Below are 25,206 nucleotides of genomic sequence, written 5' to 3'. Positions count from 1 at the left end.
AGAACCACCACAGTGGGTCAAGCTGGCTGTTGAGCCCAATTGAAATGACAAAACCAACTCAGACAAAACATCCAGCCTGACCTACTACTCTGTCTTCAGAAGCAGCTAAGAGCACATGTTTAGGGCAACCACATACAAAAATTCTCTTCTACTCGCCCCAAAACACTTCATAATTCCCATAATTTGCAGCTCAGTAACTTTCTTACCCAGGGTAGTATGGTTATCAACTCGTATTTCTTTTCTTCATTTTTTTTTTTCCCACCTCCTTTTCCAAATTTGTTCAGAAGCTCTTTATACCCATACAGCACACATAGAATGCTGTGGCAAGGAATTTCAGAACTTACATACTATGCTAAAAAAAAGCAAAACTAAACAAAGCACTTCTTTTCCTAGCTTTAAAAACTGTTTCCTGCCTGTTTCACCTCATCTCTCTTCTAATACAAAATTAGGTGGCACTGACTATTCATTTCCCATCCACATACCTCAGAGCTCCTATAACTTTATAAATATCTAGCATTAGCATCTGGCTACTCTCTCCTTTCCAGTCTGAAAACTCTCATCTAGTTAGTTGTTCTTATGTGGATGCCTGTCCATGGATGCCTCCTGCATCCTGCTGCTCTTTTCCATTTTTGTTGCCCTTCTCTGAAACTTTTCCTGTTCTACTCCACTTGTTCTGAGATAAGAAGATCAGGACAGCACATCATCTTGAAGACACAAAAAAGTGGTCTGATATTTTGATTTCTCTCCTTTCAGAGTAATTCCTGATATAAACTTGCTTCCTGATTGCTGCTAAAGCATGGAGTTGATTTTTTCAAAAAATTGCTGCTTATAGTTCCAAGACATCAAGCTAACTCAAAATACTTAACATTATCAATCCTGAATTTCTTCCATCATTTTAATGGCCACTTGGTTTCTTTTGCATTTGTTTCAGTCTGCCCCCTTTTTGTTTACCTTTTTTTGTCCTAAAAAATTTAGTTTCAGAAACAAACCTCGTTACCACACCTTTGGCCCAACTCACTTATGAACATGAAAATATTCCCTGGCACTCACAGAGATATCTATGGAAATCCACTGGTGATTTCCAACACACTTTTCTCCTGAAGATTTTCCCTTACCATTTAAACAATTATTTAGCTAGTTGGCGGTCTACCTCCCTAACTTGCACCTGTTAATTCCTTTAAAAATTTTCAAGAGAACTTTGAATACAAAATAAATTTTTACAATTTAAGTAGAACAATACATCCAATGATGTATTTCACCTGCATGCCAGTTGTCTCCTTCAAAGACCATGGGCCATTTATGTGATTTGACTTCAAATCACAAAAATGCCAGCTCGATAAGATCTCTGGGAGTCTTCCAGTCAGACAGTCTGGCTAGCCATTAAAAGCCATAGAAGATCAGGTCAGCCACAGCTCTGTCCAACTAAAACTTGAAAGCTCCACTGGGAGAGGTGCCACCCCTACCACAAACCCATGGCTTATTCAGAGCCCTACACTCCTACAGAAAAAGATTTACCTACAATGTCCAATCAGAACATTTCAATTTGCAATCTGTGTACATTAACTTCCTGCTATTGGTGTGTCTCAACTAGGATCATTGGCTCCATTATCTTTGTAAACATCCTTCAAGTAGCTGAAGGTTAATATTAACCAGTTCACCAGGTCTTAAACATCCTCTTATTCAGGCTTTTATTCACAGAAATCAATCCTTTCTCAGTATCTCCACTGTAATACTCAATGTTCTTTCTAAAACAGAGATAGTAATATAATTTTTAATTAATCCACTCAGTTTAAACAGGAGACCCACTGGTTTTTAGACTCCCTGAGTCCCAATGAACACTTTTTGAAATTAGTATGAAATCAGACATCTTCAAGTACTCAGCTGGTGAGACACTTAAAAGCAAGGGGCTGCTTGCCACAGTTAGTAGCTGGTCTATTTCCCTCTACCATTCCTAAAACAACTGGATAAACCACATCTGGACCTGTTAAATTGAGAACATGAAATTTGTTCCAGAAAGGCAATCTCCTAAAACGCCCATAAGGTTTCCAAAACAGGAACCACCCCACACTTCTCAGTGGTGAGCACATGCACACAAGAATTACTCGGTTTTCTGCCATGGCTTTATCTCAGATCATTCCTGTCACAGGGTCGTTATACACAGGCCAAACTGAGACTCCAGCTGGCCTCCTGCTTTGGTGTGGTTGAAAATATAATTTATTAACTTTCTGTTTAGCAGGATTGGGGAATGTTTTGGTTCTATTTCCTTCTTTGAACACAGACATAGCTTTTTTTTAAGATGTCCTCTTGCTTTTAATAGTCTCCTCTACCTGGTCATTTAGCTGTACAGGCTTCCTTTTCCTGAGATGTTTTTAGACTGATGGTAAGCATTTGTGTGGAGTGTCCAAAAGCATCCTGAAATAGTCACCTACAAACATGTTACTCTTACAGCTACCCTTTCAGTGTCACTTTAAACAAACATCCCCATTTTTACATAGTTTCCCTTTTTGAAGTTGAGCATAATTTAAGAGAGGAAAGAAGAGAGGAGAATTGCAAGTTCTTTTTCTTTCATTCCTCCCATTTCTATTTGTTGAACTTCCTTAGCTTAGGGAAAAGAGAAAGGCAGAACAACTGTAATGGTCTACAAAGTCACAACACAAGTCTTTTTTCCAGACATCATCTTACAATCTCTCCATGATATCATCACCAAATGACTGAACAAAATACAGTCTGTTACCCACCTTTTAGTCACCATCCCTCTGTAATCATGTACTGCCTCTGTTCAGTGCTTGTGCAGAGCCAAAGGGGGGTCCTGGTCTACTTTGAGGGCTCCTAGGAGTTAAAGAAACACAGAAGAGACAATAGGTATTGAGGAAACAGTTCATCAGCAATTCTCAGACTTTTATTGCAGATATAAAACATGTCTCTCAAGTCAATAAATTAGAAATGTAAGCCACTTTAACTGCACAGTGTGAACAAGAAGCAAATGGAAAGAGATAGAAAAAAAAAATCATTATTTAAAATACCTAGCAGTTTGGCATGAGAATCAGAAGAGGAATATTTGCTGCAGAATTATCAAAATCCATGAGTCATGAATTTGAGAAAAATCCTTACTATAAAATTGCCTTGGTGCCTTAAAACCACTAAAATTAAACATGCCAAATACATAGATTTAAATCTGTCCCTGAGTAAAATCCATGACAGAATTCTGATGGGTAAAACTTCAGTATTCTTCCACCTTTCCATAAAACATAAAGTTCAAGAGAAAAATGCAGTTACTCTCTAATATCTCAAAACAATACAGAAGGCATTTTCAAGAAAGAGATGCATCATTAAGCACATTTCAAGACATTAACCCATCTTGTAGGAATGACAAATATAAATATTTTTAAATTATCTTGCTTTTTTATTTATTGAAACGAAGATAGCACTGCTAATCAATCAAGTGCCATCTCTACTTGAAGCAGCAAGATGGGAATCATGCAGCAGTTTCCTGCTCTCAACACTTCAAGAAAAAGGCACTTCACAAGAAAAAACAGTAGTACTGTGTTCAATTTAAGCATTCATTTCCTAGATTGAGAATGTCTACAGAACAGAACAAATACACCAGCAATCAACAGTTCACCCTTGAACCTAAACAGAGACATGAGGCAAAAAAGGGGTCATTGTTCCACTCTGTTTACTCACTTATATGAAATGACTGTACTAGATGACTGGAAGTGATTGTGATTTTTTTTCTACTGCTTTCCTGACCTATGAAAGTCTCAGGAAATCTGCCAAATGCATAACCATAGAAATGTTTGGAAATATCATACGAACAAGAACAACTCTCCAGGTTGGCCAACAAAGATTCAGATTTATGTTTACCACATCAAAATTTATCAAGAATCCCATTCTCCCTATCATCAAGTACTTCAGAATATAATTCACATATTTTCTCCTAAATTAAAAATTTATATCATTTATATGTGCATACATACACACCCTTCAGTGAAATTCAGTGATGTCAAACTCTGCTGTAGAAGCTGCCAAAAAGCAGATTTAGATGGTGTTCTCCAAGGCATAGGGATCAATTGAAGCTAAAGGATAGAAAGTCACTTTCAATTTCATAGTCCAAGGTGGTAGAAGAAGCTTATATTTTCAACAAGACATTGCATCACCTTTTTTTTGCTTCCCACTTTCCAGAATGACAAGGACAAATTTAAAATCTGGAAGAGGACCAAATTCTGCTTTTTATATTACTATGTACCAGAGAACACTGAAACACCTTAGCACTCTAACTACCTATCACCAGTGCATGTTGATGACAAACTACTCTGAGACATTCAGTCTGTCAAGTAATTAATTATAACTGTTACCATGCAGTGAGTTCTACAGACAACCACAACCAACCCATCTCCAAGATTCAGTGTGCAAGTGATTTATGTATGCACTCACTACACCAGAATGAGCAGTTGAATTATTAGACTTTGAAACATTACAAAGAAGGCTGTATACCTCAATTTTTCTAAACAAGCCTAACACTACTAGTGCTTTCTATAAGCACTTGAACCTTCCCACTGTCTCCCACCACTGACTTCATGAACATAAACATATCAGATTTTATTCGATCAAAATAAAAGCTTGAGCAAGTTTACTTTTATTCTAATCTTAATAATTACCTAAATGAAATGGGAAAGCAGAGTACAAATCCATCTTATTGATTTAAGGAAAACATGCACTCACACAAAATCTAAGATGTAAAAGTTAGACATCTACAAATTCACATCTTGCTTCCCTTACACTTCTTCATATGACAACTCTGCTGCTCCTATGACTGTGGCAGCACTCATCAAGCACAGTATAGTGCATTCAGTGGGTAGGATAACACCAGAAACTACCCTGAGTATTCACTAATCCAAGCTAAAAGAGGCTAACTCAGTCTACACAGCCCACACCAAACCAGTTTTACAGAAACTGTAAATAAAGCCACCAAAATTAGAAGTCTAACTGCAAAAAAAAACCACATCAATTATTTTACTGGAAGGTATGCAATCATGTTTTACTTTACTTTTGCTTTGGTTTAGCATTAGTTGCTAAAGCAAAAACGTTAGAGTGGCTTTGCTTCATGTCTCTCTCCCACTGTTTCCTTTCAAAATGAATTTCTGGAATGGATGAAGTTTCAGTCTAACACAAAAACTTCCATGCAAATAGTCAGGAAAAACACCAAACTCACTTTCCAAACAGCTGTTTGTACCTACTTTCAATGACAAACACAGGTACACAAGAGGGGAATTCAGTCATGGTACATTTATTTCCCAGAAGCCCACTGATTTAAAAGAATGGGGCAGCAAGGGGAATTCTGCAAATGGATAAAAATAGACAGAGGTGCACAGTAGAGGAAGGTTTCAAGAAATTGTCACAGGATTTAAAGCTGAAGTGCTGATTGCTGCAGCTGACAGGATATGGTACTAAAGTCACTGGTATGACCAAGCAGTGTGATTGGGTCTGGCAGGGGCATCACGGAAAGCACACATGCAGTCACCACCTTTCCTGTTCTATGGGTGCAGGCACTGTGCTCACATCTGTCTGCTACACCTGGAAAGATACTTGGCTACACACTGAGCTGAGCAAAGAAACACTCACAGCATGTCTAGATGCCGTGGCTTGTCTGCATGCTGAGCTTCCCAGCTCTGTGCTGTAGCTGCTCAGGCAGTGTGCCACAGCACAGCCTCACCTCACCCACTGGGAGCTTGCCCAGGCACTCAGATCTTCACACAACACCCTATGACAACCCCTGCTCACCTTGCAAGACAAAAAAGGACACTGAGTGGGATAAGAACATGCCAGCTCCACATCATTTCACCACCTAACCCTGGTTTTTACTCCACAAAGTTGACAACCTGAACTAAGGAAGTTGCTGTGGATGATGCCAGTGGAGCTAAAGTGTTAGGGACACCACGTAGATTGAGCTTTTCCACGCTCCAGTGTTCTATGCAGAGAAGAACTGAACAAATATGAGTAAATTTCACGTACTGCTTTAATCACTATTGAATGCATTCTTTGCTTTTGTTGATACCTGGCAAGAGAGAAAATCTTGTCAAAACTGAAAATGTATCAAAACTGAGAAAGGAAGAGGAAAACAAGAGTAAGAATAAAAATACAAAAATATTCTCCTTCCTCTTCCCCTCCTCCAAAACATGCCTGCATTATGCAAATATATCCTACTTTTGGGAATCAGTCAAGATTGAATAGCTACCACTGCAATCCACTACCTTGTCTTCCTTCTACAAATACTAATGTTTCTCCTTATGATATATGCTAGCAAATATTACTACTTATCTTTCTCTCTTCATGCTGAAGAGCTCCTTGCATAAGGAAAAAGATCTCATTAAATCTAGCTTACTTGCTTGACTAAAGAACACACTTAGAAAGATGGCAATTATTGAGCAGAATCTAGGCATAAGAAACATGAAAGAAATATTAATAGGCTTCTTAGAAATCTGCATTACGTTTATATGCTTTCCAAATCACAATATTGGGCAGAATAAAACCAAAATAAAATAAATGTAGGGATTTTTAGGGGGGAAAAGCAGAACAAAGGAAAAATCAATAACATCCTTGAACATGTCCCAGCCACCACTGCTTAAGACCACAGAACCAGCCCATACAAGTGCATCCTAAACAGACACCTGCAGAGCAGAAGCTCAATGTACAGGGTGTTATGCCTGCTCCTGCTTCACGTGCAGGGCTGGGAAACTTCCAGGTCTTGACACACGTGTCTTGTGGTTCAACTCAGAAATTACATCTAATCAAAATAGGAGAGTACCAGGACTCTCTTCAGTTCCAGCTTTGTTCTTGCCTTGCTTCCAGGCATGAACAACTGTGGAAAAGTGTGCACACACACTTGGGTGCATGCAAATCCTATAAGCAGCAGATCTGACTCATCCTGAGTTTGTCAGGCTGACTCCATAGGCATGGTGAAGTCAAAATAATCAGAAAATACTCCTTCAGGCCAAAACAGAAGAAATGCAGAGACTGGAGTGCCAGGACAGGAAACATATTGCTAGCAAGAAAGCATAGACCAGAATATGTGAGGTCACCAGTCAGCCAGAGTTCTCTGGATGAAAATTACAAAACAGCATGACATAACATTTATCTGGTTTTGCAGGGATTTGACCAATAATAACTCATTTAAAGCCACTAAACTTGCCCTGCTACTTGCTTTAACTCCATTGAGGTCAAAGACACAGGACACACTAGTGTTCATTTAGCATTTTAACTAACCACCACAGATTTATTATCCAAAAGCAGCAGCACTTAGTTCTTCCAAAAACCCCACCATGATCCCAAAATAGTCATTTATAAAGTATAATGCATTATTAAGACTGCTGACAGAACAAACAGTATTACCTTGTTCAAAATGGTAGAGATGGAGAAAAACAGTAATAAAAGAGAAATTATTGTGGTCTTGATCCCACTGAAGTCATGTTTTTCATGAAGACTTCAAAGAGCAGGGAAACATGGCCTTTATCCAACTTTCTGCAAATTACACAACTGAGTAATTTATTTAAAATAAATCACTTCTGATACAACTCTGATCTCCTTGAGTTTGACAGCAAAACTTCTGAAAATCTTTCTTTTTGAGCATGACACCATTTTTCCTTGTGCTTCTCTGGTCTTTACTAAAGTCTATAGTGCTCTGTTGCCACTGGTATTTGCTGCCTACATGCCTCCAAACTTTTACATGTTTTTCTGGGCCTGAATTTCACTGGCTTGATGATCCAGGTATGCTTTTCCAGTTCCAGGACACTGATAAGAATAGTGTTAGTACTGAGGACACAAAAGGCCAAGAGTGCCATTACCAGAGAAATCAACTTCATAATGCAAGTCAAAGAAAAGAATTACTGAACACTGTTGCTTATGTACACAAGATATGTTTCTGTGTGTATCTCTACAAGACAGATAAAAATAAATGTTTCTAGCATTTTTGTGTGTCTTTAAGATGAAACCAAATAGATGCATTGTGTTTAGTTTGGGGGTTTTTTTTTAATTTTGCTTTGGTTTTGTATGTGTGTGTGTGCTTATGTATTTAAGATTATAATATTATAACTTTACAATGCAGAAGGATACCATGCAATGGTCTTCTTAAGATATCTACTTTCTTCCCCAACATATAACATGTGATGCTTCTACCTCTTCTACCATTTTCACCTGTAAGATAACTAGGCTCAACATCACCCCACCCACCCTGATAGGAGCAAAACTATTCTTGGAATAAAACACCATTCCTGTTCTGGAATTCTTCCAAGTAATTTCATGTCTTAACTGATTCTCTGATTTAAGTGACATGCTGGATAGTTGATGTTAGCATGTATATCTTAAACTTCATTGATCATCATGTTTTCCAAAAACTGTGAAAATTTGGGAAAAACAATCAAAACTAAATAACCTGTAATTTAGTCTGCATGAAACAGTTGCTGCCTTTCTTTCATTTACCAGTACATGGCTCCTTTATTTTCCAAAGGTGGCAAGTAAGCTAAGAAAGGTAAAACTAAAACTATGAATATAATGGAAGATCAGTCCTTAGCAAATGCATCTTTAAATATGTAACCATAAAAAATATTGTTTTCTCTAACCTTTGGTAAAAGCCAGTGAACCTTTTCATTTCAGTTTTAAAAAATTCAAATGAAGCTTAGATGGCAGACACCTCCTAGAGAAAGAAAAAGTCCACAAGCCCCAGGGAAGTCCTAGATTCTATTTGCTATTCTGAAATACATTTGCTGTACTGCAGGATACCAGCTGATATGTTTTCTGTAGCATAATTAATTCAGAGACATCTGCTTGCTAGCAGACCAAGGATGAAGCTTGGGGTTATGATACCTGGATTATAGTTCTCACTCAGAAAATGATTTGTGGTGTATCTTTGAGAACCTTGATCTGACCCCATTTCACCATTATAAAATGTGAAGACATCTTTTAATATAACCCATGTTCTTTAAATAAAATGGAAATTTTTATATATCTCAGTGAACTACACTGGAAACATCACAGTTCCAATTAAGACTGAACTCCTGAGGATAATGACAATTACAGGAAACCTTTATGGTTGTGTTCTCTCAAAGAGCCCAGCTGCCTTCTGCAGAAACAGGACTGAACAGATTCATGTAGCTACTGCAGATGCCAAATAATAACAAAAAAGGCTAATCCTGAATATTGCAGCTGTTGATAATATTCCCTGCCTGACAATGCAGAAAGTATTACACTCATTATTGCTTACAGCATGCACTGCTACAGAGGAAGAAAAAAAAAAAAAGCATTGGTATGTAGTCTGGGAGAACCCAAGATGATAGTCTGAAGAGGAAAATCCAACTCAGTGCATATAGCCTGAGGTTATTGGAAAAGTGTCTGTTAATATGCAGTAGGCTCCCATAATTGTGCAGCTGAAGTAATAATACCCCAACAAAATGCAATTACAATGTACAATGTTTAAAAACTCTGCCAGTTTTTACACGTCAGTTTATTCCAAAAACTGGCTTATCCACTTTGTTAGTCTAAAAGTGTTCCAAATTATTTAAAGAAATCACATCCATTCCATTTTAAATACAGAAGATCATTTTAAATCCTAAGTAATGCTATAAGTTTTACTTGCTATGTATAAGGAAAGAAAAAATTTACCTGCTTTTCCAAATGGCGGGAGACATCTTAAACCTTATGGGAAAGCGGGTTGGGGTTATACAGTTTAGGGTTCCAGCACAAATGCACTGAAATCATTGATGATACAAGAGAGAGAGAAGTAACAACAGTTTCTTTGTCTATGGTGCTTTCATATTCTGTGTCATTTTTTTTTCTGGCTTTGATTGTTCTCCTTCAGTGATAGATGCTTTCCCTTCTTCCATCTCAGCATGCATGAGAGAAAGACAAAACTTAGCATATCCATCACTGGAGCCAGAACACACAGCACAGTCCATCTGGTACCATAAATCCCAAAGTGATAGATGCTCCCTGCTTCCCCCAGCAAGATTCTTTGCTCTTCTACTCTCTCTTCAGCATGAAGTTGAATGCTGTGGAGTTTAGGGTTCATTTTTTTAGGTGACTGTAAAGATAGCAAGGAATATGGTTGTTGTGATATGGCCATATTCCAAGCCTTGTCTGAAATACTCTTACCCAGAGCCAAATGTTTTCCCCATCAGCAATGAAAGCATGCAATGCTTTGGCATTTTCCAGCAGCCTATCCCTCCCTTTGCCACCCAGCATGCATGAAAACTCCCATCTCCCTGGCTGCTCACTGTGCTGAAGCAATCACAAATGCCTCAGGCTAAGCAAATAGAGAGAGGTAAACACTTCAGTCCTGGGCACCATCCCAGGGAGGACATACACAATAATTTCCAAGCTCCTCAACAGATTTTTTTTCTTGTGTTTGGTACTAATGAGATTAAGGAAGAAAAGTTTTAATACACAAGTATGACCCCTGTCAAGACTTTGATTGCAATGCCTAGTTCATCATAAGGTATTGTTGAAAACAAATGCCTTCTATGCTCTGCTGTGCACTAGGCAACAGTAGGCAACAGATCTCAGAACTGCCCTGCACTGTGCTCACAGCTCTCCTTCCTCCTCCATCTCCAATCCACTGAACCCAGACCTATTTTCAATTGACTTATTACATCCACACTAAGTAGAGCATGAAGTACAGGATTCGACATTCACCTCAGGCAGCTGAGAAAGATTTAGGTAGCTGTTGCTGGGGTTGATCTGGAGTTTTGGTACTCAAGCTTTAGGATAACTTATGCAGGAAAATATGAAGAAGCACAGACACGTCATCCTGAGGTACATTTATTAAAATGCAGTGTTAACTTCAGTATCAGCTATTGGCTTTCATTATGACAATTCACCAAGCAGCACTTACAATTTTGATGTTAATTCATAATTGAACAGTGTGAATCAGTAATACATACCCAACCAACTGCACTAAACTCACCAATTAACAGGAAACTCCTACTAGAAACATCACTTGGAATTTCTAAGAATTCAAATTGTGAAACAAAAATTTTGCTTACTAGATCAGAATAGTAGCATGCATGTCCTGTTTAAATTTATCTGCAAGGATTTATATGATTCTGTTGCTTCTGATCTCTTGCAATTCTATACGAAGAAAGAGGCATTTGATTTAGAACATTTGCATCAGAGCAAACCACTAAAATTTTCCTAGAACAACTGCAGGAAGTAAACAGTACAAACAAGCAAAAAAAACATCAAAGACACACCCAAACTTCATTGGAAATTCTGATTTTAAGACTGGTACTCCCTTCAAAAATACAGACAATACTGCTGGAAAAACTGCCATATTCCAAAGTTCTCATCATGTTTCAAAGGTAAGATAAGTAGAAACAATGCAACAAAGCAAAGAGAAGTTGCACTGCAGATAAATTTGTGAGATAATCACACTTTGTCTAAGGTAAGCTTCAAACTCTACCACAGACTAAATATATATAACTGGTGCCCATGCTGCAATTGTCAGGGCTTTTACCCACCACACAACTTATTCTCTCACTTTTTACCCCAAGGTCTGAATTTCTTCAAAACAAATTAATTTGGCTCTCACATTACTTTGTGCTGAAGGCAGTATTGATACACAGAGATCACAAATGAAAATTAGACCACACAGAAGCATTTACTAATTTTTCCTGTATAAACACAGTGTTAAAATGGAATTTAAACAGTATAACAATAAAGTAATAGTATTTTTTAAAAACATAACATTTTGAATAAAATTGTATTACTTTACCATCATCACAGATGAGACAAAACTGAACAAAAATGTGTAAGCACATGGGAGACATTCTGCCACTATGATACCACACAGTCAGTGCTGGCCCAGCAGTGCACATCATTTTGCACATCCAGGAGGCCCCTCTGGTTCTCTCCTCCAGAAACTCTGAGCAATAGTGAAGACTCCAGTTAAACAGAATTCTAACTTAAATTCCTTCTTCCTTTTAGCCACAGGAAGAAGGTCTTAATGCAAAGCAAACATTTTGCATTTCAAATATGCAGCCTTGGGTTACTGAAAATCCTAGAAGGGCACTCAGCAGATACTTTGGTAGAAGCTTCTTTGCTCTGCTCTGTCTTAATCAACTTGAAATTATGCAACTGTTTGAACTGGTCTGAGGACTAAATTTTACTGTTAATAGAAGATTATTTTCTTCACCAAAATCAATCTAATTAAAAAAAAAAAAAAAGCAATACCCCGCCTTCACTTCTGTCAATTTCTTATACTCCCTCTCCTTTCTTCATGGAGGAAAAGATACTAAAACCAGTTCTTTGCTACCCTCCACTGCCAAACAATATAAACTAAAATATGCCTTTTCCTTTTGTTTTCCTTTTGTCACATACATTTCTATGCAAAGAGATATCTTCAGATATTTCCTCTAGTATGATTCAAGTCATAGTCAACTGTGCAGCATATGGAGAACTTATTTGAGAGATCAAATACATGTCCCCAGTTGCCCAAAATTAGGCCCTGAATTCAGAAAAACATTCTTTTTTATAAAATTTTAACCTATATTACAGTCCCTCCTCATTCCCCAAAAAATCCCCTTAAGGTCATAGTTCAGATGCAGCATTTGAAGAAAATTTTCCCTACCCAGAAATAGATTCTTCACACTACTTTGTGTGCTAGAACTGGGAAATACTGGGGAAAAAAATGGGAAAGGTTTTTCTATTTCCTTGTTGGAACATGCTGCTCCCCAGAACACCTATGGCCCTTGTACTTCATGGCAAAAACCTCAAAGTTTGTAGTGCAAGCAATCAGTCAGAGTGGTTTGGGATGCAGCACAGGGCAGTTCTTGAGGCAGACACCAAACATCAGGGAAAATAGAAGATGATTACTCTGTTTTTTCTTTATTTTGCACATCTTGTTATGGCAGGCTGGCCATATGCAGCTGTCAGAATGTAGCTTATAGGCACAAAACACAAAGCAGAACCTACCCTGTAGCTCAGTAACTCCTTGTCCTCCTATCCACTGAAGGGCAGCTCAGAAAAATACTTGGAATTAAAGACTCCAACAAACTCTTCTTGATACACTGGTTTTAAGTATACAGGCTGCCTTCCTTTTTTACAAAGTATAAGGATCATCTCCTTTTTTATCAGGTAGTCAAGAAAACACCTCATTTTCATATAGAGCATTAGTGGGAAAGTACTGCATAGTCTGAAAATGCAAAAGCAGAGCCTGCTTGAGAGGTGGGAATTAAGGCAGAGAAGAGGGGAAATAACAATTCAGTTACTGAAGGAAATCAAAACTAATTCTGAAATGGAAAGAATAAGACAAGTCATCAAGTGGGGGGTTAATAAACTCAGCACCAAGAATCTTGTTCTTGTTTAGACATTTTAACATGCTTAAAACCTCTACAGGAGGCAGCACTATTTGCAATTTCCTGACAATGTCCTAATTCATGCCCCATTTCTGCATGTCTCGAAACATCTGTAAGTCAGAAAAGCCACTACAGGCAGTAGTTATGGATGGGTAGTCTATGTGCAGTATGCTTGTTTTTTGTTTGGTTGGTTTTTTTTTAGATACAGTAGAATTTACTTAAATTTTTAACAGAGTATCATCAAGATTTAAAATATCAGTTGTGCTTTTTTCAGGTTCCAAGTCCAGCTTGCAGTTTCCAAGTAAAGATCAGGTTTCTAAATAAAAGCTAAACTAATAAGGGGAAGCTCAAGAAGAATGTTACAGTTATCACGGTATCTTCCCTATATCCTATTCAGCAACATCTTCAGAAATGCTAAAGCCTTTTGACAGCAGGATGGCAAAATTAACAAAGCTCATTTTCAAGGCATCTTTGGGGTGCAAAGTGCTTAAGAGCATCTCAGTTCTGACTCCCCAAAATGCATAGTGGGAATCTTGTGGGGAAACCTGTATAAAATCCCAACTTAGTTGCCTATCTGCTAACTGTGTGTGTTATATACTGCACAGGAACATCATTTCTTCAGGTATTTTCTTCCCTTCTGCGTTAGCCTGTTTTCCATTAAGCATATTTTGCTCTTTTGCTTGCCTCTGTGTATCAGAGAGCCAAAGGAAGAAAAATATGGAAAAAGTCAGAAAAATAACATAAGTCTTAGGGAAAAAAAGATTGGTTAATGATGCCAGAGATGTCCCCTTGATGGCAAAGGAACAGGGAGAGTTGAAGAATAGCAAACATGCTAAAAATTTCATTCAGATTAAGCATTTCCACTGGTCTCTACAAAACACCAAATAAACAGGACTGGAAGTGATTAAATTCCAATTTCAGCCTTTGAATACCTATAAATATTCCCACAGGACTAATGAGGAGTAGTCCATCTCATAAGAAATATTATCAGTGCAGGATGAAGCTCACCCTTAAAATGTTGGGAGAGACAGTGAGGGAACTAAATGTTTAATGGATCTATCATTTCCAATATTTTCATCCTACAGCAGAAGAGCATTCATCTTCTCTGCTTTTCATCCCAGACAGTACTATTTTTAAACCAACTGCATCACAAAATATTTCTATTTATATATTACAAATAAGGTCCCCTGAAACAAATGAGACACAAAGAAGGGAGAACTGTCACATAAGAACACCTCTGGATGGATTTGACAGCTTTCTCATTTCAGACACCATTTCAATTGCTTCTTTACCCCTCAAAACGGGTTCCAGACTTATACAAGACAGACTTGCATGAAGATACAGCTAAACTCTTATTTGCAAGGCAATTGACATAACTGATCCTCAAGAAAACTGACCAAGATGCAAAATTCTTTGTATTTACTGAATACTGGATGTCCTTCTACTTCCACAGAAGAACTAATACCTCTCCTCAAAGACACACTGCATCAGCGATTCTGTTTTGCTATTAACTGCAGGTATTGGTCTACTAGAATTTCAGACATATGGTAAAGTAGCAAATGGCCCACACTTCAAGGTTTTTCAGAGTTTTATTGCCCAATTTAAATTATCTAACTTTACAATGCAATTCTTCATTACTTATCTTGGATTATCCTGTTAGCTTCTCATTTCAAAATGAAAAAAAAAAAAAAAACAAAAAACAAAAAACAAAGTAAAGTCTCATGGAGTTCTCAAACACTTTTCTGAATAGCAAGGTTGGTCAAATTAGACTTCAAACAGCACTGCAACTCTTCTGAAAACCTTTTTAAAAACATTATCTGCCATATTTTAAAAGAGTTTTGAAAGAACACACACTCAAATCAAAACCTACTTTAAATGGTAGTAACTCATCCTGCAGATGACAAACTTTGAGTTCCCTCATAGTTTTTTGTTAAAAGAAACCCATAACTTAATCCTGCAAAACAGATCTAAGAGCTTCTATGTAATGGATTATAAAACTGAATCAAAAGGAGAAATATGTTTAAAATACAACATAAATATGAAACTTGATGAAAATCATCCCTTAATCCCATCCAGCATTTATTTTATCTAAATCATTTATTTTTACTAAACTCTCACTAAAGTCCTAAGAAAACCTGGATACATCCACCTATAAAAGGAGACAATATTTACAATTATTTCTATGCATGCCAGCATCCCTTTTTTTTACACTATTTTTCCCTTTCCCAGAACATCAATTTTATTGCTAAGCAGTAGGTAAGCAAAAGAAAGCACAAGTAAAACCATCACTACCAATCCTTAACACAAGAGACAGCCATTTAATTGGAAATTTACTGTTTGTTCTTGAATAGGCAATTGGCACTTAAACAGAAGAAATTTGTTAGTAGTATTTCCAATTTCCTTGCCCATCACCTTTAAAACTCAAGTATTCTAACACACATATACACATGTACATATAAAAAAATACAGAACAATAAAAGAACCACTTATCATGGTCATCCAAACCACTACAAATCTTTAAACATTTTATAATAAAACAGCAGGGGAAAATCAGCTGCTACAAAATTGCATTAACTCTTTCATCCCTAGTCATGAGCATCACATTTAGTTTAGTTGAGAACTCACACCAAGAAATGCTTTTCATTTAAAAATAAAATGCTGTAGCAGAAGCCCCAAGACAATATTTTAGAGAATCCCAGTCTTGTAATACCCAGGCATGCACACACTGCATTACCTTTCTGGCTTCTAACATAGAAGGCATCTCCAGAGACCTACATCATCATTGTCTAGGATGCCACCAGGATACTGAAATTCAGAATCTGAGATGCATTTAGAGTCAAGAAACAAAGTCACTCCACTGGACAATTGCCTTCTGTTGCTGTACCAGGGAAATTAAAGTCCCTTCCTTGTGAAGAACTGAACACTACAGATCCTACAATTTAATCTGCCATCAATAAGGAACACATCTTCAGAGAAAAGTGGGAAAATATGGAAGTCACAGCCACAATTCAGAACAATCTGGAAACTGAAGATAAGAATGGAAGGACAAGAGAAACAACAGTAACCAACAAAATAGGTCCATGTTCAAGGTGTTAACCAGAACAGAGAAAAATTTCTCTTAATTGCAAAAAGGAACTACCACAAAAAAAGGCTACAGAATGAACCACAATCACTGTGCCAAGCAGAAAAAAAAAACAAAAACAAACAAACTAAAAAGAGCAAAACAAAAGCAACCAAAATTAAGCCTGTAAGAATGGTAAATGAATAATCACATCACCATCAAGATGTTTAAAGTACTTCACTTGCAAAGCAGCAGTCACAAATCACAATTGACTGAGATCTGATTACAAAAACACTGGTGGCACCAAACTCATGAAAAACCAATGGCCTAATGACAAGGACTACTGTATGCTCTGTGTTTGGTCTGTTTTTTTCCCAGCTAGAAGTCCTCAGACTGTTGAATACAATGGAAAACACCAGCAATGACTCCTTTGCGCTCTCTTTTACAGATCTGATCACCAGCTGCAACTCCCTCAGCTACTAAATACGTAATGATGGGACAGAATCTTCACCTCTAATGTGCCTGAAATGCTTTACACTCAGAACCTGTTTAGAATACACCTTGTTGGATTTCATGAACCTTTGTTTTAAATAAGTTGCAGCTCTTGGCATATTACACAGAGGCTGTAAAAGAAGCTGCTCTTTTCCCAACATGAACACAAGCTTTTCAAAATGGATTTTGAAAAAGCTAAACTCTCCAGCAAAGCTGGAAATAGCAACTGCTTAATGGTTTCAAACTTTTTGTAAGCACTGGTCACAGTCATCAATAGTCCAGCACCTTACCAGATGAAGCAGCACCAGAAGAAGGGAACTTGAAACAAAACACAACTTCACAACTTTCTTCCTCTTAAAAAAGTAAAACTGAAAAAAGGCAGTGGGGAGTAGGGGGAAATAAAGCATTTAGCAAAAATTACTGGAGCTTTTCTCCTCCTAGGCATATGAAGAACAATTTGTGACAGTTGGGTATCTAGAAATACTAAGAGTGGTTGTCCAAACCCTGCCAGTGTCCTCCTCCTCTCTGCCAGACTTCCCATGAACTGAGTGAGCCCTGAGGCCTCAAAAAGATTAGAGGGAAGAAGGGAACCTAAGGTCAGAAACAAGTTTAAACTGACCCAGCTGTAATAACAAAAACACACAGGCTTACAACTCAATATTTTTTTACTCAAAAAAACCCCACCGGTTTAAAAGGCTTTATCATTTTCTCCATGCAGATTATATAAACAGAATTTCTTGCTTACAAAACTTTTTTTTTGTTTGTTTGTTTCTTGCATACAACAGTAGAAAAGGCTTTTAAAAGCAAAGTAAAAAAAGGCACATAAATGTAAATACTCCTAAATCACAAAAGCCTATAGCTGAATCCACATTGAAAACACTGAAAACTTTAGCTTTGTGAAACAATTACCATATTATCTCACAGGAAAATTCCCTAAGAAATGAAACAATTTCCCAGAGGATTGTAATTGTTGAAGGCATAATTGTCAAATGCACTAGAATTCTTTAAACTTTCAAAATATTTTTTTTAATTTTCAGGGTTTTTCAAGGGGTAAGGATGTTCCTCTTTCAGAATGCAGCTGTGAGTAAAAATTCTTACCTCAGCTGCCTCTCCCCTGTCATCTCCACTATCTTTACACAGCAGGTGAGAAAAAAGTGTAACACGCTTTTCACAAATAGGGCAGTTGCCGAAACCACTTGATATTTTGATGTGCTGGAGGCTTTTGCAGATTACAGTCACGACAGACATCAGGGTCAGCAACACTGCATGCAGACAATTCTCTCATGCTGAAATACTCAAAGTAGCTGAAGCCCTTTTATTTAATGTACACACAGTTTCTAAAGCCTGATCCTTGATATCCATGCCAAATATGCTTGAGAGGTGAAATGTAAAGTGAAATTATTGCAACATCTTTCACAGCAGGGAAATGCAGTTGTGGCCTGTTCTTACACATTCAGGTACATAACTGTAAACAAGCATTTTCCTAGCACATCTTTTTCCCAAACCTACTGCCACTTTTACCTCCAACCTGCCTTTTCAACCAGCCTCTGCTGCTAATTTATCACCAGGCCTTCCTCCCACTCCATCTCTCTTCAGAGAAGCTGCACATCAGCACCTGCACATCCCTTCCCCAGTTCTCCTGCCCCTCCCTACTTAATTTGCTGATGCCTTAAAACAAACTTGCAAGATAGAGTTGTTTACAACACAAGACAGATTTGTTTCACTGTTCCTGGGTACTCCCTTCAATTTATCATCTATTGTTTTGTTTAAAGGTGGAAACATTTTGCCTTGTTCCAGGCTTCCTCTATGGTTAACAGAGCAATTCTCATTACAGCTCTTCATTATTGAACATCTCCCTTTATTTTCTCTGCTTGAGGGCAGAAATAGGACAGTCAGAGACCAACTCTTACCATAAATACCTTTTCAAAATAAAACACTAAATAATAAAATATCCTTCATAAAAATCTCAAAACAATATTTATAGTGAGCATGCCCATGCAGAAAATAAATATTTTCCATGGACATACGTCAACGCAATTGAGTGTGAGGTGAGAAATCCAATAAGTGCAAGTGCCCCAGCATAAGCAATACATGTCAGAGAGGAAATCACAGGAAAACAGCAGACTCAATTCAGTTACCATCACAAGCATGGAACCCAGGAAATACTGGCAATGTATTTGATTTGTTTATGTTCAAAGATATGATCTTTAAAGAGATACAGTCATATAAGATGAAAAGGTTGACTTTTCATGAAAGCAGAACATCATAAATACATGGTTGGATTGTGGATGAAAAGATGTATAATCTAAATAAAACTAAGTTGCACATGGCAAGAAAACACAGCAATAAAATTATCAGAATAAAAAGAAGTATCATGCTTTACACACTTGCCAGACCCTACCTTTCTGCATTAAAATTCCTAGTAAATTAGTCCATATGCTTAAAAGACAAAAAGCAAGTGAGAGATTCTTCATATATATGTATATAATTATTTTTCCAATTTAAATCCAAAATCCCTTTAAGCTAGAAACGGACTTATTATTTCCTATTTATTCTACTGTTATGCCACTATGATTAAAGAAAGTCTCAACAACAATGAAAATGAAGTGGTTTCATAATAATTAAGTACTTATTAGAGAGAAACCTCACCCCTATCTCAATGAAAAGCATTCTAAAACATCACAAAAACATCAGAAAGAAAAGCTACTCTGCATTCAGTGCTAAGCATTTCAGTCATTTTACTGATTTCAAGAAGCTCAGTAAAATATTCTATTTAATGTAGCTGATTTGTATTGGGAAAAGAGCTGGTCATCCTGTGGAACTGGAGTCACACTGATCAGAACAGCAGGCCTGTGCAATTAAAAATGACCAGCTGTAATTCAGAAATAAGCAATATTTCAGAGAGGATGACCTCCCATAAAACACAGACATTTATTTAACTTTTACAGTTCATAAACTAATAAATTATGTGTCTGGGTGGGTCACAGAGGATCACCCCTAAGAGAAGTTAAAAAGAAAGGACAAAGAGGCTGAGACCTGGCTGCTGTGGAAGGAATGGCACCAAGCAAGGCTGGACAGATGGACACTGCTCTGGACACCCAGGTCCCCAGCTTTAACAAAGGAGCAAGGCCAGACACATCCAAAGGACACGCCAGGAAAGCCACACAACCTCTCTGTGCATCTTAGGGCAAAGAAACAAAACAATGCTACAAGGCTTTGAGATTTATAAGACTGTCTCCTGGAAATAATTTTTTATATAAAAATATGATCTGCTATCTCTGTACAACACTACCATTTACCTTTTTTTTTTTTTTTTGGCTAAAGCAGAAACAAAGGATTTATACATTTCCTTCCTCTTTATCTTTCTCCTCAAGAATCAAGTAAGAAATGTAAAAGTCTAACCAGCTCACCACTTATCTTCACTGCCATTTATCTTACAAGTGCTTCTATAATACCTTTTTCCTACACAAAACAGTGTCTACTCACTTACTGTATATATCTTATATATTTAAAACACAAATATACAAAACATACACAAAAAAGAAACACCAACTAAAACCATTAAAATAAACCAAATAAAGTCAACTTATCAACATAAATGTTCTTCTCTGCCATTAAGCAACTCAAAGAAATATAAATGTTACATATTTATTAGAAGAGAGAGTAGGAGAACACAGCTCACAATATTTCCAGTTTCAATGCAATTATTTCTATTTTAAAATCCAGCAACTTTATTACTTACCACATTTGCACTTTTAAGCTAAGATAGAGCAGCACAAATTTCCTCTGTATCTTTTAAGACAGTGCAATCATCTACCATGAAAAGTCACAGATGGTTTGCTACTGTAAGTGTACAGCAGGTGAAAACAAATGCCACATCAGGGCTGTTTCTCTGCTCAGTAACACTGCAGTGTGATGGCTGCTTTAAAGATTACAAAGAAGGTTTTACTCAGTTATGTCTAACTTGCATTTTCTATGCATTGAACTTACCCAGCTTCAATAAAAAGTGTTCTTCTCATCACTTATGCATCTGAAGTGTTTTTCCTTATAAAGCTGGCATTCTGTCAGCTTAGAGATTGCCTGCTAAACTGCCCATCTTGGCTTCATTATAAAAAACAGGAACAGGCATGCTTTTATGAGGCACACAGCCAAAAATGAGTAGTACCTAATAATTTATATAATTACAGAAAACACAAATTTGCTGAGATCCATGCAATATGAAAACTAAACTTATTTCTATTTCCATTTTTAAAAACCTGACTCACCATAAGTAACTACATACCTACAGTATTTGATTTCATAAAGCTAGATCAGCATCTAATAATTTCTAATACAAAGAGCATTCCATAGCTAACTCAGGGCAGATACAGTGTACTCTTAATTACTTATATGCAGGTATTTTTTAAAAATATGCATAAAGCAACTGATACTGGGGATAAAAAGAAGTAAATGTTGTTTAGCATTTATTATCACCATGCAATCTAAATAGTACCCACAGAAATTAAGTTCTTTTAAAACACAAGGCTTCACTATTGTTCCCTTGACATTTAGCACCAAACACTGAATATTTACTGAATGCTGATAAAATGTGAAGCATTGACTGTAGTGTTATCAACCATTAATGCATTCCTCATTAAATATCTAACAGTATCAGCCTGTTAATACAACAATCTGCCAGTCAAAACAAACAGTAATTCCAGTTCTTCTAACAGCAATAGGAGACTTGAGAAATGCAAAGGGCTGTGAGATAATATGACCATCTTCAGAACACACACTTAAGTCTGTAATACCACACCACATCAACACAGCACCAGATTTTAGAAAACTGTGCTCCTGGGGTGTGAGTCATAGCAGGGAAAGAGCTAGCCCTGCCAGAAGGCAACTTCCAAAGCCCACATACAGGGCTTTGTGGGAAAGACAAGATCAGTTATTCCTCATGTAGCAAATCACACCCCATCATTTCCATTTCCAGAAATATAGCAGTTCACTGACATTTATATATTGACTTCCTGAACAACAATAACTGAAGTGCATTTTCTTTTTTTAGGGGTTAATGTGTGTGTGTATTATTACCACAGAAATTTCACCTCAGAGAACACAAATTTAACTTCAGGCTAAACTTTCTCAAGAATGTTAGTTCTCAGGAACTAACACTTATTTACCAATGGACTTGATCTGTGATGCATGTGCAATGACCTTGCTGGGCCCTGCATCAATATAATCTAGACTTATTCTAGACTCACACACAAATTATTCCAGCTTTACAATCTTGGTTATTTCATAGCTTTTCCCCCACATTGTGTTTACTTTTTTTTTCTTTTCATTATTTCTGAATGAGACTAAAGCTCATAAAACCTTGTATAATTTTTCTCCAGCTTCCTATATTGAACAGATCTCAGATACTTTAGTAATCTAGAAGGCTTCACTTTTGTGAAAGTTCTAATTCCTCAGTCATAAGATTTCTGTCATCTTGCATCCCCTGCTCCTCTAACGTCTTGAACTTCTAAAACATCACAGCAGACTCTAGACAGAGGTGGCTCACCCTGTGTTCACATCTCCTGGCATCCCTGCAGTGCAACCATTTACACAACAAGCCTGCACACACATGCACACAATGGACAGGGTGACTCCCCTCTGAGCACTCATATAGTACTTTCTGCCTCCTTTTAGCCTAGAAGGAAACAAGCTCTTTTATGTAAGGAAACAAAATCCAGTCAGTTCAAGCTGTTCAAAAATTCACTGTAAACATAACCATTTACCACTTCCAACTTTGCATTGAAAAGCAAGGATAAAAATCAAAAGACAAGAGATTACACTGGTTCCATCATTTCTTATCTTCCAAAATTCTTTAATAAACTCTTTGTTTTTATGACAATCAGCTTTACAGCATAATTCCTCTTGAGTCAACTGGTTTACTGCCATGAAACCACTGCATAATTAGCCAAAAATAAACAAGCCAAAAGTCCCTGTAATTGAACTCTACTATCTTATCCCCTCTATATCAAAGCAAACATCTCTCTTTCAAGCAGATATTTCAGTAAAATTTAGATATAAGTAGAATAACCAATGTATGTGATTGAGGAAGAAACAAGTACAACCCAAAAGATGCATGTACAGACCCTCAACCACATTCTTTTGAAGCTGGAAATCCAAGGAGGGATGGGAGAAACAATTAGCACAGAGTAGTAATGAACCATTTTCATTTGTCTCATGATTTCCAGCTGATAAATTTGGGAAAGTGCCAAAGCAACACCCTGTACTAGGCCTAAACACATTCAGCTGCATATTTGCTCCTGAAGCTGGTGTCAGAATACCCAAAATACTTCTCTAACAATGGAATGGGTTGCTTGTTCATAAAATACCACGGTTAAGAATCACCATTTCTAAACTCACTTTTGTACTTTAAAAAAAAATTATGCAATAGCCACTATGTGTCAATACTTAAAACCATGATGCAAATCTAAAAAAAAAAAAGTTAATCAGTCAATTACTAAATAGAGATATTCATATTTTCACTTTTTGCATTTAGGAAGTAAATACTCATCCAAAAAAGTACCCAAATATAACATCACAGGGGAAAAAAAGAACTTAAAAAGAGAAAAAATACCACAACATGGATTTACTCAAAACGGCTTTCACTTACCTAGAATGAATTTGGGAAGTTACAAATACAAGCTTCACTTTTATATTTAGAATAGTCAGACCAGCAACTCACAGGAAGGCACAAAGTTTGATGCAATCCATGCTGAGATGCAATTCCTGGCAGGGTCACAGTTCAAGCAGGGACAGTAGAGCACATGCCAACACCTGAACTACTGCCAGTGTACTGAAATAGCAGCTCTGACTAAACACCTCATCCACTTTTGACCAAAGCAGAACTCAACAACCACACTGGTTTTAGAATTCTAAGCAAACACCATCACTTGTTTTTTGGGGTTTTTTTGTGGATTTTTTTTTTTAAGTAGTATTTTAAATCCACTTAATCCAAGTGGTTTTTGGAGTTTCAGATCAGATTTTAGCTTTTAACTGGCAGGTATCTCTAATCTTCAGGTTTCTCTTTTCATACATCTCAATATTCTTAAACACAAAGTTTTTAGAGGCCTTGACAGTTCCAGCAAAAATCCAAACATTCTCAAAAATAAAACCTTTGCTGGCTTGGCATCCGAGCCAATCCAATCAATTTCTCCAGAGTCCAAAGCACTAGAAAATACACTCCAAATGGTTATACTTACAGATAGCTTGTGTCCAGCAGAATAACAGCAAAAGCATTTGCACATCACTGAACTAAGTTAATAGGTTTGTTTTGCATTCAGTACACCCAGCTTGCAACTTAGTCAGCAGTACTCAGAATCAGAAGGGGGCACATGCATGTACAGAAAAAACAAAGAAGTACAAAACTAACAAGAAGAAATCAGAGGGAAAGATTAAAAGTGAGATATGGCTTGCTTTTGTTAAAATGTGAGAGAAAAACACAAGGTCATTTCACAGACACTGTTGTGTCTGTACACACCAGATATGGTCTCTCTTGTGGAGTCCTCAGCAGCACAAGCTGCAAGGACACCTGCAGAGAAAAGGAAGAAAAGCAAATTTTCCAGGTAAGCAGAGAGGCCATTGATTTAGATAGCAACTACAGCCTGGCACAAATTTCCCTCATTATTTCCTACTAAGTGAGAATGAAACATTAAAAGCTTTCTGTGGCATATCCCTTGATACAGTCAGTAAAACAGTGAGTGAAAAAGGGCCTACCCTCACATAAACTCATTCAAACGAGGCACATGAGGCAGATTTTCACATTACCTCCATTTCATATGCATGAAAACAATCAGCCTTCAAGCATTGAAAAACTGCTCTTTAAAGAGTAGGTCAATAGCATAAATGTGATGTGTCAGATATTGAGAGGAGGGAGGTGAGCAAGGGATAGAAAAGCCTGATTCTCATTTTGTCAGAAAAATAAAAATAAATCCCATAGCAAAACACACTGAAGTGTCCTACAGGGCATGGCCAAGTGTGATTGACCCAATGGCTCTGTGGCAAGTCACTCATCACAGAAAGGAAATCTTCACTTTAAATTCTGACTCTGACTTGCCAAAGGGCTACACAGAAATAGGAGAAGTGACCAGAATTTTGATGTAGTTTAAAAAAAACCGCATTTTAAAGTACAGAACAAAATTCACTGCAGAATAACTTACTGGCTTTATGAACCTTCTCCTCCTGCACAAATATGTGGCTAATAATTTTAGAACCTTCTAGAGGAATGATTACAAGGGGAAAAAAATTAAGCTATGTGTTTAATAGTGGGCAAATAAACAC

The 25,206-nt window shown here is 37.1% G+C and overlaps 1 protein-coding gene across 2 annotated transcripts in view; it reads right to left on the bottom strand.

Moving 5' to 3' along the window:
• Positions 1–25,206, bottom strand: part of SEMA5A (semaphorin 5A) — a 304,799-nt gene that overhangs the window by 221,278 nt on the left and 58,315 nt on the right. For both annotated transcript variants that reach the window (XM_079301152.1, XM_079301151.1), the window contains one exon: positions 2,739–2,826. The gene's annotated coding sequence lies outside the window, so the exon portion shown is untranslated. The remainder of the gene's footprint in view (positions 1–2,738; positions 2,827–25,206) is intronic.

Source organism: Erithacus rubecula (assembly GCF_903797595.1).
Source record: "Erithacus rubecula genome assembly, chromosome: 3".
Classification (NCBI taxonomy): Eukaryota; Metazoa; Chordata; class Aves; order Passeriformes; family Muscicapidae; genus Erithacus; species Erithacus rubecula.
Note: the sequence above shows the minus strand (reverse complement) of the source record. Positions and strands in the feature narration are given on the sequence as shown.